Source organism: Coturnix japonica, chromosome 2 (assembly GCF_054131305.1).
Source record: "Coturnix japonica strain WE chromosome 2, WE-NBRP24, whole genome shotgun sequence".
In the NCBI taxonomy this organism is placed as follows: Eukaryota; Metazoa; Chordata; class Aves; order Galliformes; family Phasianidae; genus Coturnix; species Coturnix japonica.
This window is the reverse complement of record NC_140664.1, coordinates 60,484,649-60,499,316: the sequence shown is the minus strand read 5'-3', so window position 1 is coordinate 60,499,316 and position 14,668 is coordinate 60,484,649.

Here is a 14,668-nt window from a genome sequence, read left to right as displayed (position 1 = left end):
TGCAGTGCTTCACTATGAGCATAGCAGTTGTGGTTAAGTCTTTCTGGCTATATCAGCACTCCTAAAACAAATATCTTTCTCACCATATCATCATTAGGAAAGGAGTATGCCCACATCACCAGAAGATCCCCCAAGGGTAGCAGCTGGGGCTTTAGCAGCTCTAGATCTGGTCTCAGAGTGCAAAGGGCATAGAAAAACGCACAGAGAAGCCCTCTGTCCTATTCAAATAGACCATATAAAATGTGTGCAAGAAACACTATGTCTTTATGGTCCCAACAAGCCTAGAGGGGCAACAGACCTCCTGTCAGCCCTACTTTCATCAGGTCAATTGTATCCAAAAAAGTTAACTGTGCTAACCCATGACAAGTTTGTGACTGCAAAACGTCCCCTGCAAATGGAAGGATGACTTGCACCTTGCCACTGCAACAGGTTTGTTACTACTGTATACAAGCCATACGTATGGGAACTGTTGAGTCACAGCCTGAACCACTGATAGATTGCCTGAGGCAAGCACTCAGATAGCCATGGGAGCACAGGTGAAGGCAATTCAGCTGCGTGACCTGGCTCCACCCCTCCTAGACCCTATTTAAGAGCTGACTACCACTACAGAAGGCTCTTCTTCTGGAGATCCCTTCTCTTTGGAGTTTTCTACTGTGAGCCTAGATCACTGGATTTCTTCCTTGTTTGTTTCTTTTTACACCATGGTATTCTTTCCAACTATAACATCTGTAAAGTAGTACGGTTAGGATGGTACTCTTCCAATTGTATGCTGTGTTACTGTCCAGCTAGGGATGCTACAAAACTGAGTCTGAGCTGAGGATGCCTAATTTCTAATTTCCTTTCCTTTCTTGAAGCTGGAGAGCAGCAAGGGCTGACCTTTAAGAAATTCTGCGTAACTGGTGTCTAGTAACAGCAAGGAAAGCAAAACAAGCCCAAACTGATTTCCATCTTGTGGATGGAAAACTGCCAGGTATGCACACATGGCTTAAGTTTGTGGAGGGGGAAGGGAGGATGTATACACAGGTGAAGATAAAAACCTGGAATTCAAGTGATTACACAGAACATGAAGTCAGCATTAATTGAACTTTTGATTCAGGTTCTAAAATTTAACACTGTGATAGCGTGCTCTGATCAGAGATAACAGCAGTGAAAGTAAAGGCAGGCACAGATGGTTTGGGTTAGGTTCAGATTAAACTTGCTTCTTCAAAATTGCTTCTCACACTCGTAGACCTCAAGTTCTGTACTTTGCCTCATGTTCTCATTTGATCTATATACTTAGTCCTGGCTATTTCCTCTTGCTGGTAATTTCCTGAAGTAAGACAAAGTAAACCAATGGCTACATCAAATCATCTCAAGTTTCATCTATTTCAACAACCACAAAACGTTCAAGTAAGTTTCCTCATTTTCCATGGCCACTGAGCTTTCCTGTTCTTGTCATCTCATCATCAACCCAAGATTTAGCAAGAGCAAAGCCCCATATAAATCCTAGACAGGCTCCTGACTTCTTCCTTTTCCACCTGCATCTCTTGAGTTAAATCAGGCCAGCATATGCTTCCTGTACCCTGGATCCTCCCATTATTTCTCCCATAATACTACAATTTAGTTTCTTCCTGCGCTGGACTCTGGGCCTACTCAAACCTTCAGCAGTTTGTCTCCTGATAACTGTGACTTCAACTTCTCTCATCTGGTTGACACCCATGCAAAAAAGTTGGAAACAGTTTCTTCTTTTCTGGTTATCCTAAATACAAACTGTCCCTTTAAATGCCTTCCCTCACTACACTATTTTCACTGCAGCATGTTCAACCTTTCAGTCACAATCTTCAGAGTGTTTCACCACTTCATCTAGTAATCCCTTCCATCCCCAGTTATGTATCTTAAACTTCTGTATTTTCATCTATAGAAAAACATGTGTGTGTTTGCAGTCCTAGATACGCACAGCTTATGCTAGTAGTTGAAGACAAGTATTTCTGAATGTATTTCCACAGTTTTAAACTGAAAGGATGAAAATGTCTCAAGATTCTTTCTTGTTTCTTATATTCAAGTGCTGTTTTAATTCCTACATTAACACAGATCACATTTTCTTCTAAAATATATTCAAGAGAACCTTACCTCTTTTCTGACATGAGGAAATCTCTTAGTACAGGGCAGTTAGAGCTTGACACGTCTTGCAGGCCCAGCATGCAGCTGCAACTGCTTGTGTATGTAGCTTTCTTCAGCAATGGGACCTGGTGAAAGCAGGAGATGCTGGTGAACTTCATTGTACCAGGGTCTATCTCGTCCTGCTGCTTCTGTTACTAATGCCTTGCAATAACGCCTCAAATAACCTGATTATAGAATTGTCTGCTGTTTGAGTCTCATATTACCTCATAGTCAGATTTGACTTTCAGCTGTGTTAAGGTGTGTCAACTAATTGACAGTTCTCCACCACCTTCCTCACCCTTCTCCTGTCTCCTTCCCCCTGTTCTTAATTGATCTCTCATGTACTTTGGCCTGTTCAGAGCAAGCCTTCCTTTCTGCCATCAAATCAGAGAACAGATGCTGGTTTCACCGCACTGAGGAAAAAGGTATTACTATATAACACTGCTTACCTTTTTTGAAAAGTATTTAATGTTTGAAACTGCCCAGACATTAACTGGTTCATATGACATAGGGCAGTAAACATTTGATAAATGAAGAAACAGAGGCAGGAAGGTAACAGGAGTCCTGTAAGGTCTTACATAGGTACTGTAGCAGAAGCCTCCTGGCTACTGCTATGTCCTCTTGCCCTCAAAATCCCAAATCTGGCCTTTTACAGACAGAGCAGTATTAGAATCACTTCTGAAATCTAAATTATTCATCATTCACATAGGTTTGGCTTTTTGTTTTTGATACTTCCTACTAATTTATACATACAGTAAACCCACTGGGAGAAACAAATTTTCTATATTTGGAAGCAAACACAGGTGTGATCTCATTAAGCTTACACAAATACATATGTAATCACTCATACATATGAATCCAAAATAGGTCAAAAACAGCTGTCTACCCACTGCTTCTAACCAGACTTGAATCACAATGTAAACACAAACATGCATGTCCCTTCTGTGTGCAGTATGCCTGATTAAATATGTTAGCCAACATGTTTTGATGGGTTTTCAGAATGATTTTCAGGTCATTATTTTCTCTTGCTGAAGGTTTGATAGATTTAGATGTTTCCTACATTATTCTGTTCTGCTAGATTTTTCTAGAAGGGCTCTAGAAATTTATCAGTAATTCTAACAAAAGTTCAAAAATACAAGTCTGTAGACAGCAGGAATAAGTGTCACTGAATTTATCTACTTTAAGGCAGAAAATATTTACTTTTAGGAAATATTGGCATCAGCGTGCTCCCTCACACAGCATCCCATGCTTTTCTTATTGCTGATTTCAATGTTCATTTAAAGAAATCTACAGTAACCACTCATTTATAAAAGCATGTGGAAATAAAGACAACAACAATAACAGTGATGGACTACTGCCCCCTGGAAGATATCAGGCTGATTTCCCTCTTACTTCCCAGGGATTCCAGTGTCCTTTTCCCCTTCCTTAAAGCTTCAGGGGAAGGCAGGACTCTGCTCCATCTGAGCATGGAAGTGCCATCCTTCACTCTTTTCTCATGGCTGAAACACCAGTAAGAGAACAGAAAGCTACCTCTGTGAAAAGTAGAAAGTCAGTAATATAAGAGCAAGATAAGCACAGTGACTTGACACATATCCTGAGACAGTGAATTTGAATCCCTTCCTTGATCTGAAGTGCCAGACAACTTTCAGGTTTTTGATATGCATATGCTGCAGTAGCCTTTTTTGAAACAAAGAAGAGAAGGAGAACAAAGGAACAGGAGAAAAGAGAGAGCATCTCAACCCAGTTTGAAGTGTTGCAGTCAGAAGATTTAGCTTGGGTCCATAAGGCTAAATGCTAAGGATGCAGAGATAAGCCCTGCCTCAGACTGGCTGCAGCACTGTCTTTGTCTTATAGACACACATCATGATGATTTAGGAAATATTTTACATACACTATAAGAGAATGTTTGTCCCTTCAGAGGGATCAGAGTTTGAATAGAATATTTTTAGACTGACTGATTTGGCATATCCTAATCTGTTTGTCCTCAGCTACTGAAAACCCTCAGTTCTGGCACTTCTGCTTTCCCAAGCTTTCCCTGCCCATACACTGTACCAAACTGTGGTTAAGTGTATGATGACAGCTTTGCTAGCACCACAGAAAGCATCATGAATGCAGCTTGTTGCAACTACAACATCCCTGACCAAGAGTCAAATAATGTCTTCTGCCCCCATTAGCTGAGAACAACTGAGTGCTAATTCCTTTAACTCCTATTTCAGAGGGTGTTTGCACATCTCCTTTTTAACTTCTGTTCTCCACACTGAATTCTGCCTGGTTTTGATCATTTTTCTAGTTCTTACCTTCAAGCTAATCACTATTTTCATTCTCTATTATCTGCTTTGTGTCCTTTGAAAAAGCTTGTGCTGCTCCATGATCACTATTGGAGAAGAGAAGGCTCCAAGGTGATCTGACAGTGGCCTTTCAGTACCTAAAGAGGAGCTACAGGAAAGAAGGGGACAGACTATTCAGGAAGGTGATAAAACAAGGGGAAATGGTTTCAAGCTCAAAGAGAGTAAATTTTGTTTAGATATATTTTTTAAAAATAAATCTTCTACAGTGCTGGTGGTGAAGCACTGAAACAGGTTGCCCATGATGTGGTTGATGCCCTGTCCCTGAAGACTTTCAAGGTGAGACTGGATCAGGCCCTGGGCAACCTGATCTAGCTGTGGTGTCACTGTTCATTGTAGACGAGTTGGACTAGATGGCTTTCACGTGTGCCCTCCAACTCTAAGGATTCTATGATTCTACTCAATAACCATTGTGGATAAGGACAATGGAAGACTGTAGTACAAGCAATACACCCATTAATGCAATGCATGCAACAATGGTTTTGTTGAGATTTCTTATTAGTTTCATCAAATTCTGAGTGGATAGCTCAAACCCATCAATCTAGGATTGTTCCATCTCTATTAAGTAAATCCTTTCAAAAATTTAACAGGACAGCTTAGCTGTCTTGCCACAGTATCAGAATATGAAGGCTGAGTACTTCACTCTTTCACTAGTTAGAAATCTCCACAATTTCACCCTGAACTTACAACACTTAGCTTAAAAGTTTTATTGTAGCTTTCATTTTGCTTAAATCTTAGTATTTGTGTCATCTCCTGAGAGCACTAAATTCATTATACCTCACTAAAGATGCTGTTTTGCATCCAGCACCAAGAGCTGTTTAGTGTCTGTCTCATAAATGCTATCAGCAAATCAGAGAACCTTTTTTTCAACTTCTGAGGGCTGAGGATGTTTTATCCTGTTATTTTTCCTGTAGCAGACCATGGATTTTACAACTCACAAAGCTGCTATGTGCAGACAACACTCCAGGAAAATAAACTAGGAGATGTTTGGTGGGAATTTGGGGCTGCACAATCTGGTGGCCCTGATGTACCTCATGGCCACAGAGCCTAGGGACTGGGTGAGCAAAAAACTTCTGCAGTGTTGTACACTAAAAATCAAAACCAACAGCCAGAGCTCATTTTGGAGGGGCTACAACACATATGCTACAGAGTGCAAATCCATCACTGCCCAAGAGCAGTGAGATACAAAAATTGGCAAAGGAAGAAGTGGCTTCATTGTTGCCTGGCCTGTTGCTCCTCCTGCTGCCCCCATCTCCAAAGTATGTAAAGGTAGCTACACACAAAGAGAAGCCCTGCCATCAGGTTGACCACAAATGCTTTAACGGACTGAAGAAAAGAAGCACATATTGTTCTCACAAAATAATCTCCAGCAACTTTTTTTCCCCTCATTCCCAGTGTTTAAGCCTAGCCACCATTCGGAAAATTAAATTCAGTATCTATTATGTGATTTCTCAAGAGTAGTTTTTCATGAAAAGGAAGATAAAGTGCAGAAGTACATCCAGCACTTCTGAAAAATCCCATTATTTAATTCAGTCTAATTATTTAATTTGCCTGACAAGGACAGGAGCTTAACTTCATACACCTGTTTATGAAAGTCTTAGGCTTCAAGTAATGGTGGGCAAAGGATGCATAATTAATATGACAAGAAACCAGGGAATTAATATGTTGGAGTTCCTGCTGCAGTTCTAACTTTGTCACAACACATGCAGGTCATTTGTTAGCTTTCTCTATAGAGATGTATTTCCTGCTTTTCCTGGTTAAACATAACAAACAAATTTTAGAACTCTTACAAACCTTAGCAAAGGCTATTGTGCATGTTAAATTCAAAATGACTCTTACACTCACATGCATTTCTGTATTTTTGCAAACAGACAACAAAGCCCAGTAGTTTCCCCTGGGCAGCATTTTCTAGGTAGCTGATTTAAAAACAAAACTTAAGATCCACTGTATTTAATTCACAACCATATGCTGCTGGTAAGATCCTCCCCTTTTTTGCCCTTATCAGTGAATTATTTGGACCATCTTATCTTTGACCAAAGCGGGGCTGCCTGCATATCACAAAGCTAGTACAGCCTTCAGGAATTTGAACAGTTGCACACTACTATTTGTCTGAAGTTCTGGAAGGCTTTTAGTATACAAGGCTGCATAGTAAAATAACTGTAGGTACACAGAAAAACTCTGATTTTTTTTTTAGTAAAGATCACTTGTGCGAAGAGTGAGCAATAAAGTCAGGAAAATTTGGTTTTTGGGAGATATATTACTAGATATCCCACAAATACAATTTCTGCATATGGGAATACAGGCAATGATGGGAAAAAAAAAAAAAACCAAACAAAACAAAACAAAGAAAACAGAAAACCCACAAAACCCTGGTTGCAGAAATACATATGCACTCGAAGATACTATGTTAAACGAACTGTTTATTGGAACTGTGTCCCATGTCAATTCTGAGGAAAATAAAGAATGGAAAATAACTTTGGAATTGAGTAGAGACCTTGTCACAGTTAAATTTGATACTCAGAGTCCAAGCCAACATACTGCCAGGACAAAAAATAAAAAGAAAGAAAGTTTACAAGGAATAAGTACAAGATGGGAAAAATAAAAGTTGAAGGAGCATCATACAGTAGAGAGAAATATCAGTAATTAGGCAAATGCATAATAGCCCGATGAAGTCAATTGCTTTTATGACAGCAGGACTGGAAACATAAGCAGTTTTAGGGCTGAACATTTGCAAAGAATTAAGACTGGTTAGAACATACAATGGGTACTGTGTATGATCTAAACAGACAATAAGAAACCAGAAGAATTCAAAGATATTTTTGATACAGAAAGATGTAGTAAGAAGGCATGCTATTTTTTTTCAACCTACTGTAACCCTTACTTTCCCAGTCACTGATTAACCCAGACAGTCTCCAGGCAGCCTCCAGAGATACTAACATGTAGAAAGATTCAAGAGAAGGTCTCAGTATACTCCACAAAATCAGCCAAAGGAAAGCAAATGCTGCAAGTGGTTGCTTCTGTAATAGGCCACATGAGTTCAAATAAACATGTGCCTATTCTGTAGATATATCCAACACCACAACTCCAAAAGCAGGCAGCATTCTTACTGTACCTTCATGGTTTTTACGCTCTTTGATTAATCTTGGGTAATTGCTTCCTTACCATTAGTAAAATAGGCTACCAATCCAAATTTGGAATGGATTTTTAATTATAATCTGTATTTTAGATACTTGCAATGACTACAGCACTTTCAGTTGGAAGGACACTAGAGTGCTTTTGCAATTATTCCCATGAGATTCGCCAAAGCCCATGCAAGACCACAAGCATCTTTACATTAACTTCATGAAGAAAGGCTTAAACCACATTCATATTTATTATTTATTATTTCATTAATATTTATTATTCATTCATATTTATCATCATTATTCATTCATATTTATTATTTATTTATTTCATATTTATGTTTCACATAAGTTTCCAGTTCTTGCAGATACAAAGCAGAGGCACACCCAGGTTAATGCCCCTCCTGGCCTGTGGATTCAGGCCCTCTCTCAGATGGCAATACACTCAACAGGAGCTTCTGGTTGCCCTGCCCACAGCAAGTCCCTGAGGCTGATTCCTGCAAGGTGGGAGATGTTCGTGCTGGGAGGTGTTAGATGAGAAACCCAGTCATTAGTGGTTTATATGAAGGATGAAAAGGTGAGAGCATATCAGGTATCCACTCATTTAAAACAAATAAAGTTTTAAGTTTATTAAAGTTTAAGTTTTTAAAGTTTATTTAAAAAAATATTTAAAACAAATAAAGAAGACTTTACTACACTTAAAAGAAAGAACAGCACAGGTGCTGAACTCCAGGAAAGGCATAGGTCTGTAAATCCCAACCTGACATAGGTCCTTCCATGTCAGCCTTTACTCAGTGCAGAAAGCAGGCAAGTTCTTCACCTTCCATTGGTATCTGCTGCACATAGTGGTGGGACCTGAATTAGGCCCTACAGCTCCAGACTTTCTCCCACACTCCTGAAAGTCCAGACATAAGTGGTTAAGCAAATAAATCCTGGGCTCTTAATTATAAAAATCAGCAGCAGTTTTCTGACAAAATTCAGTGAGCCTGGAGCATCATACCTGATTTGCTAGCTTTTAGCCCTACACCCTCATCAGTAGACAATCAGCCCATTAAATACAGTTAACACGTATTCAATACAGATTTATTTCCAAGTAACAGCATAGCATAAAGCAATAAAAGATTTCTTTGTAAGGTTTAATTGTATTGCCACCTAAATTCCTGTTTGTTATAATACTGGGAATATCCCCTGGCAAGATGAAAATTTCTCACCTGTACTAACATCCAACTTGAGAAAAGGAGGTCTCATTTAGCAAAGTGACCTGAGTTCATTACTACTTGATTTGCAGTTCATCTTTACAAAAATAAATAGACAGATTTCTTAGCTCTTAACAGCTGAATTTCTTAGTTCAATAAGAAATAATGATCAATCAAAAACAGAATTATTACATCAGTAGCCAGAACAGACACTGCATTCCCTGTATTTAATTTTATTCTAGTGCTTTTGGTACCAACTGGCAGAACCATACAAGAGTTGCTACAGACTTTGCAGATTTTTCTTCCTCGGCCTCTGCAAAGGAACATTTCCTCCCCTCCCCCCCCCAGGAATATCATCATGATTTTCCTGCCCATCTTCGACTTCTAGGGCAGCTGACTGTCAAAAAGGAAGTAAATATCTTTAAAATTACTTGTCTGTTAAAAAATCTAGGAGAGAAAATTACAGAATAAAACTCTGGGGAATATTTTTGTGGAGGGGGGGGAGGGGGGGAGGTTATGTGTTTCTTTACCAATGAGAAAGTAAGATTTAAAGAATTTCAGGTAGCTTTCTCGATCTCCAATAAATGTCAGTCCAATATAGGTGTCTGTTCCCACATCCAAGAGAACTGGAGTTGTCTGATAATAGCCTCTGTGTGTGGAGTGAGGATTCTTGGTTCATATTCCCTGAGTACCCACTTATTTATACTGGGCAGATCTCAATCTTTCTGTACCAGCTATTCCCAATAAGGATGTGGAAGCTTAATTAAGCACTGGAAAGCTATTTTAGTGAATGCTATCATATAAGGAAAAAACGTAGGTTTCTATTGAGAGAACACTAGATAACTCACACCAGCTTGTTTCAGTCCTCTACAAGAGGCAGCTGCAGTCCTGCTAACTGGCTGTCAGAGGGGAGGGCTTTGATTTTGGAAAGGGTACCAGCAGGACAGCTGCAGTCTGTGCGGAAATCCAAAGGATGGTAACTTGGACCTAGCTGGTGGTCATGTTTTCTTTGATTCTGAGAGATTTCATCTGCTGCCATCTCATGCAGCCCCATGCAAAGACAAAGGCTTTTCATCATCTGAACGTTAGTCCCTCCAGGAAGAAATTAAATTATCTGACACAAAAAGTGACAGTTTGGAACAGAGGTATCTGTATCTGTGCTTTTCAAGACTATTCAATATGTGAATGGAAGTGCTCAAACAGCAATTATCTGGGTGACTGGGTACCCTGCATCTCTGTCTGGCTATGTGCAGACCAGTCCCCACACAGTGCTCCTCTACTGGTGACCTACAGGTGCTGGAGCCAGGAGCATCATCCAGAAAGACCCATGATAAAAATATCCTTGCCCAAGAGGATAGGAGAAGGATAGGAGATAAAGAGGAAAGCCTCATTATCAAAGCCAAGCACTGCAAACTGTGCTTACCAGTAAGACAGAAGCACAAACTATGCTCCCAACCTCCACCCTGCACCAAAAGGCAAAGATCCCTATCTGTATTTCTCTCTGTGGAACCAGGAAAAGAATGAAAATCAGTAATTGAATGCCTTCTCACATCTATTATGTAAGGACAAGGAAAAAAAGTATAATGTCCCTTGCATGATCTCCAGCATTTTCCCTCTCCCTCCAGAAAAACAAGCAGAATGAGCAGAAAGGTGTGAATAGGCCACTGTGGGTGACAGAGATGAGCAAGAGTCCGCTTATGGCAGTCCCCTGGGCTCTAGGTCTGCACTATTTTTCCCCTTGCAAGAAATAAAGTTACAAACAACAGGCCTCACAGGTTTTGAATCAAAATAAGCCAAACGTAAGAATGGTATTACAGCACTATCTATTCTCCCATTGCTAAAGTCTCACACAAACATACTTTTTGTTCTGTATGGCAAAATGAATCATTCAAGGAAATTAGCTATCTCTTTTCTGTAGGTACAAATGTCCAAAGAGATAGGCCAAAGAGAGCACACTTCCCCTAGTAAATGAGAAAGGAGAACTGGCTACAACAGATATGGAGATATGGTACTCAGTGAGTTCTTTTCTTCAGTCTTCACTGGCAGCCAGGATTCTCACATCCTTGAATCTGAATCTCTAGGTGTGAACTGGCAGAGCAAACTCCACCTCCTCCCCCACCCCTGCCCCCAACACACTGTGAGGGCCGAGCAAGTACAAGACTGATTCATGAGACTGATTGTATACAAGTCCAAGGGGCTGGATGACATGCATCTCAGGGTCTTAAGGGAGCCGGCTGATGTTGCTGAGCCATTCTCCATCATATTTGAAAAGTCCTGGCTGTAAGGACTTTTCCCCAGTGACTGGAAAAAGGAAAACATCACTGCCATTTACAAGAAAGGGAGGAAGGAGGACCTGGGAGCTACAGACTGGTGAGCCTTACCTCTGTGCCTGGAAAGATGATAGAACAGATCTTCCAAGAAAACATGTTAAGATACATGAGGGACGAGCAGCTAATCCAAGACACCTGGCATGGCTTCACCACGGGAAGGTCATGCCTGGCCTATGTGGTGGCCTTCTGTGATGGAGTGACAGCATTGGTGGACAAAGGGAAGGTAACTGATGTCATCTAGGTGGACTTTGCAAGGCCTTTGATATGGATCCCCATCACAGTCTTATCTCTGAATAAACTGGAGAGACATGGATTGTAGTCAATAGCTCTGTGTTCAGGTGGAAGACCGGTAATGAGTGGTGTGCCCCAGGTGTCTGTCTTGATTCTGGTACTCTTTAACACAGCAAAGAACAAGGTTTTGCACTTGGGCCAGAGGAATCCCAGGCACATATACAGACTGCAAGAAGCAACCCTTGAGAGTAGCCCTGCAGAGAAGGACCTAGGGGTCCTAGTGAATGAAAAACTTAACATGAGTCAGCGGTGCACTCTTGCAGCTTAGAAAGCAAATGGTATCCTGGGCTCCATCAGAAGAGGGTGGCCAGCAAGGCAAGGGAGGTGACCGTCCCTCTCTATTCTGCCCTCATGAGGCCCCAGCTGGAGTACTGTGTCCAGGTCTGTGGCCCCCATAGAATAGGGAAGGTGTCTAGCTTTTGGAAAGGGTCCGTAGAAAGGCCATGAAGATGATCCAAGGGCTGTAGTACCTCACCTGTGAAGATAGGGTAAAGGAATTGGGCTTGTTCAGCCTGAAAAAGAGAAGGCTGTGGGGAGGCCTCATGGTGGCCTTCCAACATTTAAAAGGGAATTTATAAACATGAGGGAAGTCAACTTTCTACAAAGGTGACAGAATAAGGGGGAATGCTTTAAAACTAAAGGAAGGGAGACTTAGATTGGACGTCAGGGGAAAGTTTTTTATGGAGAGAATAGTGAGGTGCTTTGAACAGGTTGCCCAGCAAAGTTGTGGTTGCCCCCTCCCTGGAGGCCAGGTTGGTCGGGCCCTGGGAAGCTGGATCCAGTACTTGATATAGTGGGTGGCAACCCTGCTTGTGGCATGGAGGTTGGAACTTGATGTCCCTTCCAACCCAAGCCATCTATAATTCTATTATCTTGAGACCGATAACACTGAAGGTTTGGAAGGTTAGTTGATTTCATACTGCCCCTGTGGTGCAGTTATGCTACCTATCTCTGCAGCACCAAACAAAATCCCTGGGTAAAACACCAAAGGCAACTCTGTGTACAGAACACCAAATGCCTAAACATACTAGGGAATGGCAGGATGGACACCCTTTTTCCAATCCCAAATCAGGTATGGAAAGCCTGGTCTCATCATATACCTCCACTCAAACCTCTGCCTCTCCCTTTCTCATGCTCCCAAACTCCAAATCTAGGTATCTTCCCAGTTTGGCTTCCTGATTTCTCTTGCTTGCACTCAGCTCTTAAAATTTTCCTTGGTAAATATAGCTATAAGGTTAATTCAGATGTGCCCTAATTTATCTACAAATTTTTTGATCTTGAGGATGTTGATAGTGAACTGAAAAAGTAGAACTGTTACGCATGTTCATTTTTTCAAGTTTTTCATTTACTAATACTAATTTAATAATATGAAATAAAGTCTAGAAAATTAAGGACAAAAGTACAAAAATAACTCACTCACTTATAAGCCACTTCAAATCTCTATCCTTATTTGCCAGTTTCTCTTATGTTTTGCTTGTCATCCATATGTTTCTATTCTTCATTGTTACTCAGTGCAGCAGAGAGAAAATACTAATTAATAATGATAAAATAATCTGTGTAACTATAAAAATGAGCAATTTGCCATAACATCACGTGTTCCTAGTTACTCAGAGTTGTTGGTCAATTCAAACTATCATCTTTTTATCCTGACTACTTCCTCTGGTCACTGGAAAATCTGAGTCTGTAGAGGTTGCTCTTGGTCAAGAACCAAATGTGTTTCTAATTTTACACCATAGTCACTTTCTCTCTGGGATTTTATAAAGCTCTTGACGAAGCTCTGGGACCATGTCAGATATGAAAATATAACATTAAATTTCGAAGATGACAGAATAATCTAACAAATGGCAGGTGTGGCAGCCTCCTATGATTGTTACTGGCATGCTGACTGTATCAGAGATGTTATGGTATACAGCAGATTTCTCCTGCTTTCAAAAAACCTAGAATGATCTCATCTCCCAAAGGTGTTGCACTCTTCAACATAATTTGTATTTAAAATGCCATTGCCTGGGGAATAGATACTATCTAATTCCTAACACAATAAATTTCTTTAAAAGGCCAACATGGCAACACAGAGTTACCCTCTTCACACATTTAGCAAAGTCTGGATCATACCTTTTCTGTGGTTAAGCAGAGTACTTAACATATTACCTGTCCTCCCCCTTCCCCCCAAAAAACAAACAAACAAACAAACAAAAAAAACCCAAACACCCGATTCTATAGCAAAATTCCATTTTCTGCACATGGTCTGGCTGGACCACTGTCATTCGTCATGGAGAGGCAAGGACATACAATACTGTAGTCAGCAGACTTTGTATACAAGGGTCCTCCTCACCCTTCCAACTCCTGCCCACAGGGAAGAGAAATACTCTGAATACTCTGAATATTCAAGTTCATCTGAGCTGCATTCAAGAATATTTCTAGGACACTCAGTACTTGTTTTCTCATAATGACATTGGAGACTCACATGTAGCTTCTGACATGGGGCTTACAGAGAACCACTAGACCTTATCCAGCCCGATAAAACTGCAAGAGCTTGCATACCTCATAGGCCAAGCAGAGAGGCACAGAATAATGGATGCCTTATTAGTTTTACAAGTCCACTAGACCTGAAACTCAGAAAGGGGCTCATTTTTACATACTATGTACATCTCACTCCACAAACAATGCAACTCTAGAACAAGCTTTGTAGTGATGACCAAAAACTCACGTTACATACTTGAGCATGGGAACGTGCACAGAAAAGCCTCACATTCTCACAAATCTATTCCACTGCACCTCTTCTGGTGTGCTGCACCAGGTTGCTAAGTATGAGGGTTTAGAACTCCAGCTTTAGGGAAGAGACAGCAGATGTTATCACTCTAAGTATTGTTTTGTTATTATTGTTCAGCCTCTTGGGAGCTAATACTTTAAAAGCAAGATTTATCTCTGCCAAACGTACTTTCCATTAGAAAGTGTTGGTTTTGTTGGAAGTTTTTTATTTCCCATCACAAAAGAAGTTAAATTTTTAGTTCTAGGATGTGCTAAACCAAATCACAAAAAGCAGTCATGATAAAAATCACAACATCTCTTTTCAGCCACATTTTCCAGTCATCTTAGTCCTGTTGTCTTTTGGGAGTGGTAATTCAAGTGCTGTGAGCCCCCTCCTCCTTCCTCTTTGGCTGTTGAGTTCAAGCACATTTTCCACAGTGTACGACAGTATTCTTTTTGTTTGGTCTCCTGCAGTTCACAATGGAAAGAGTCATCTG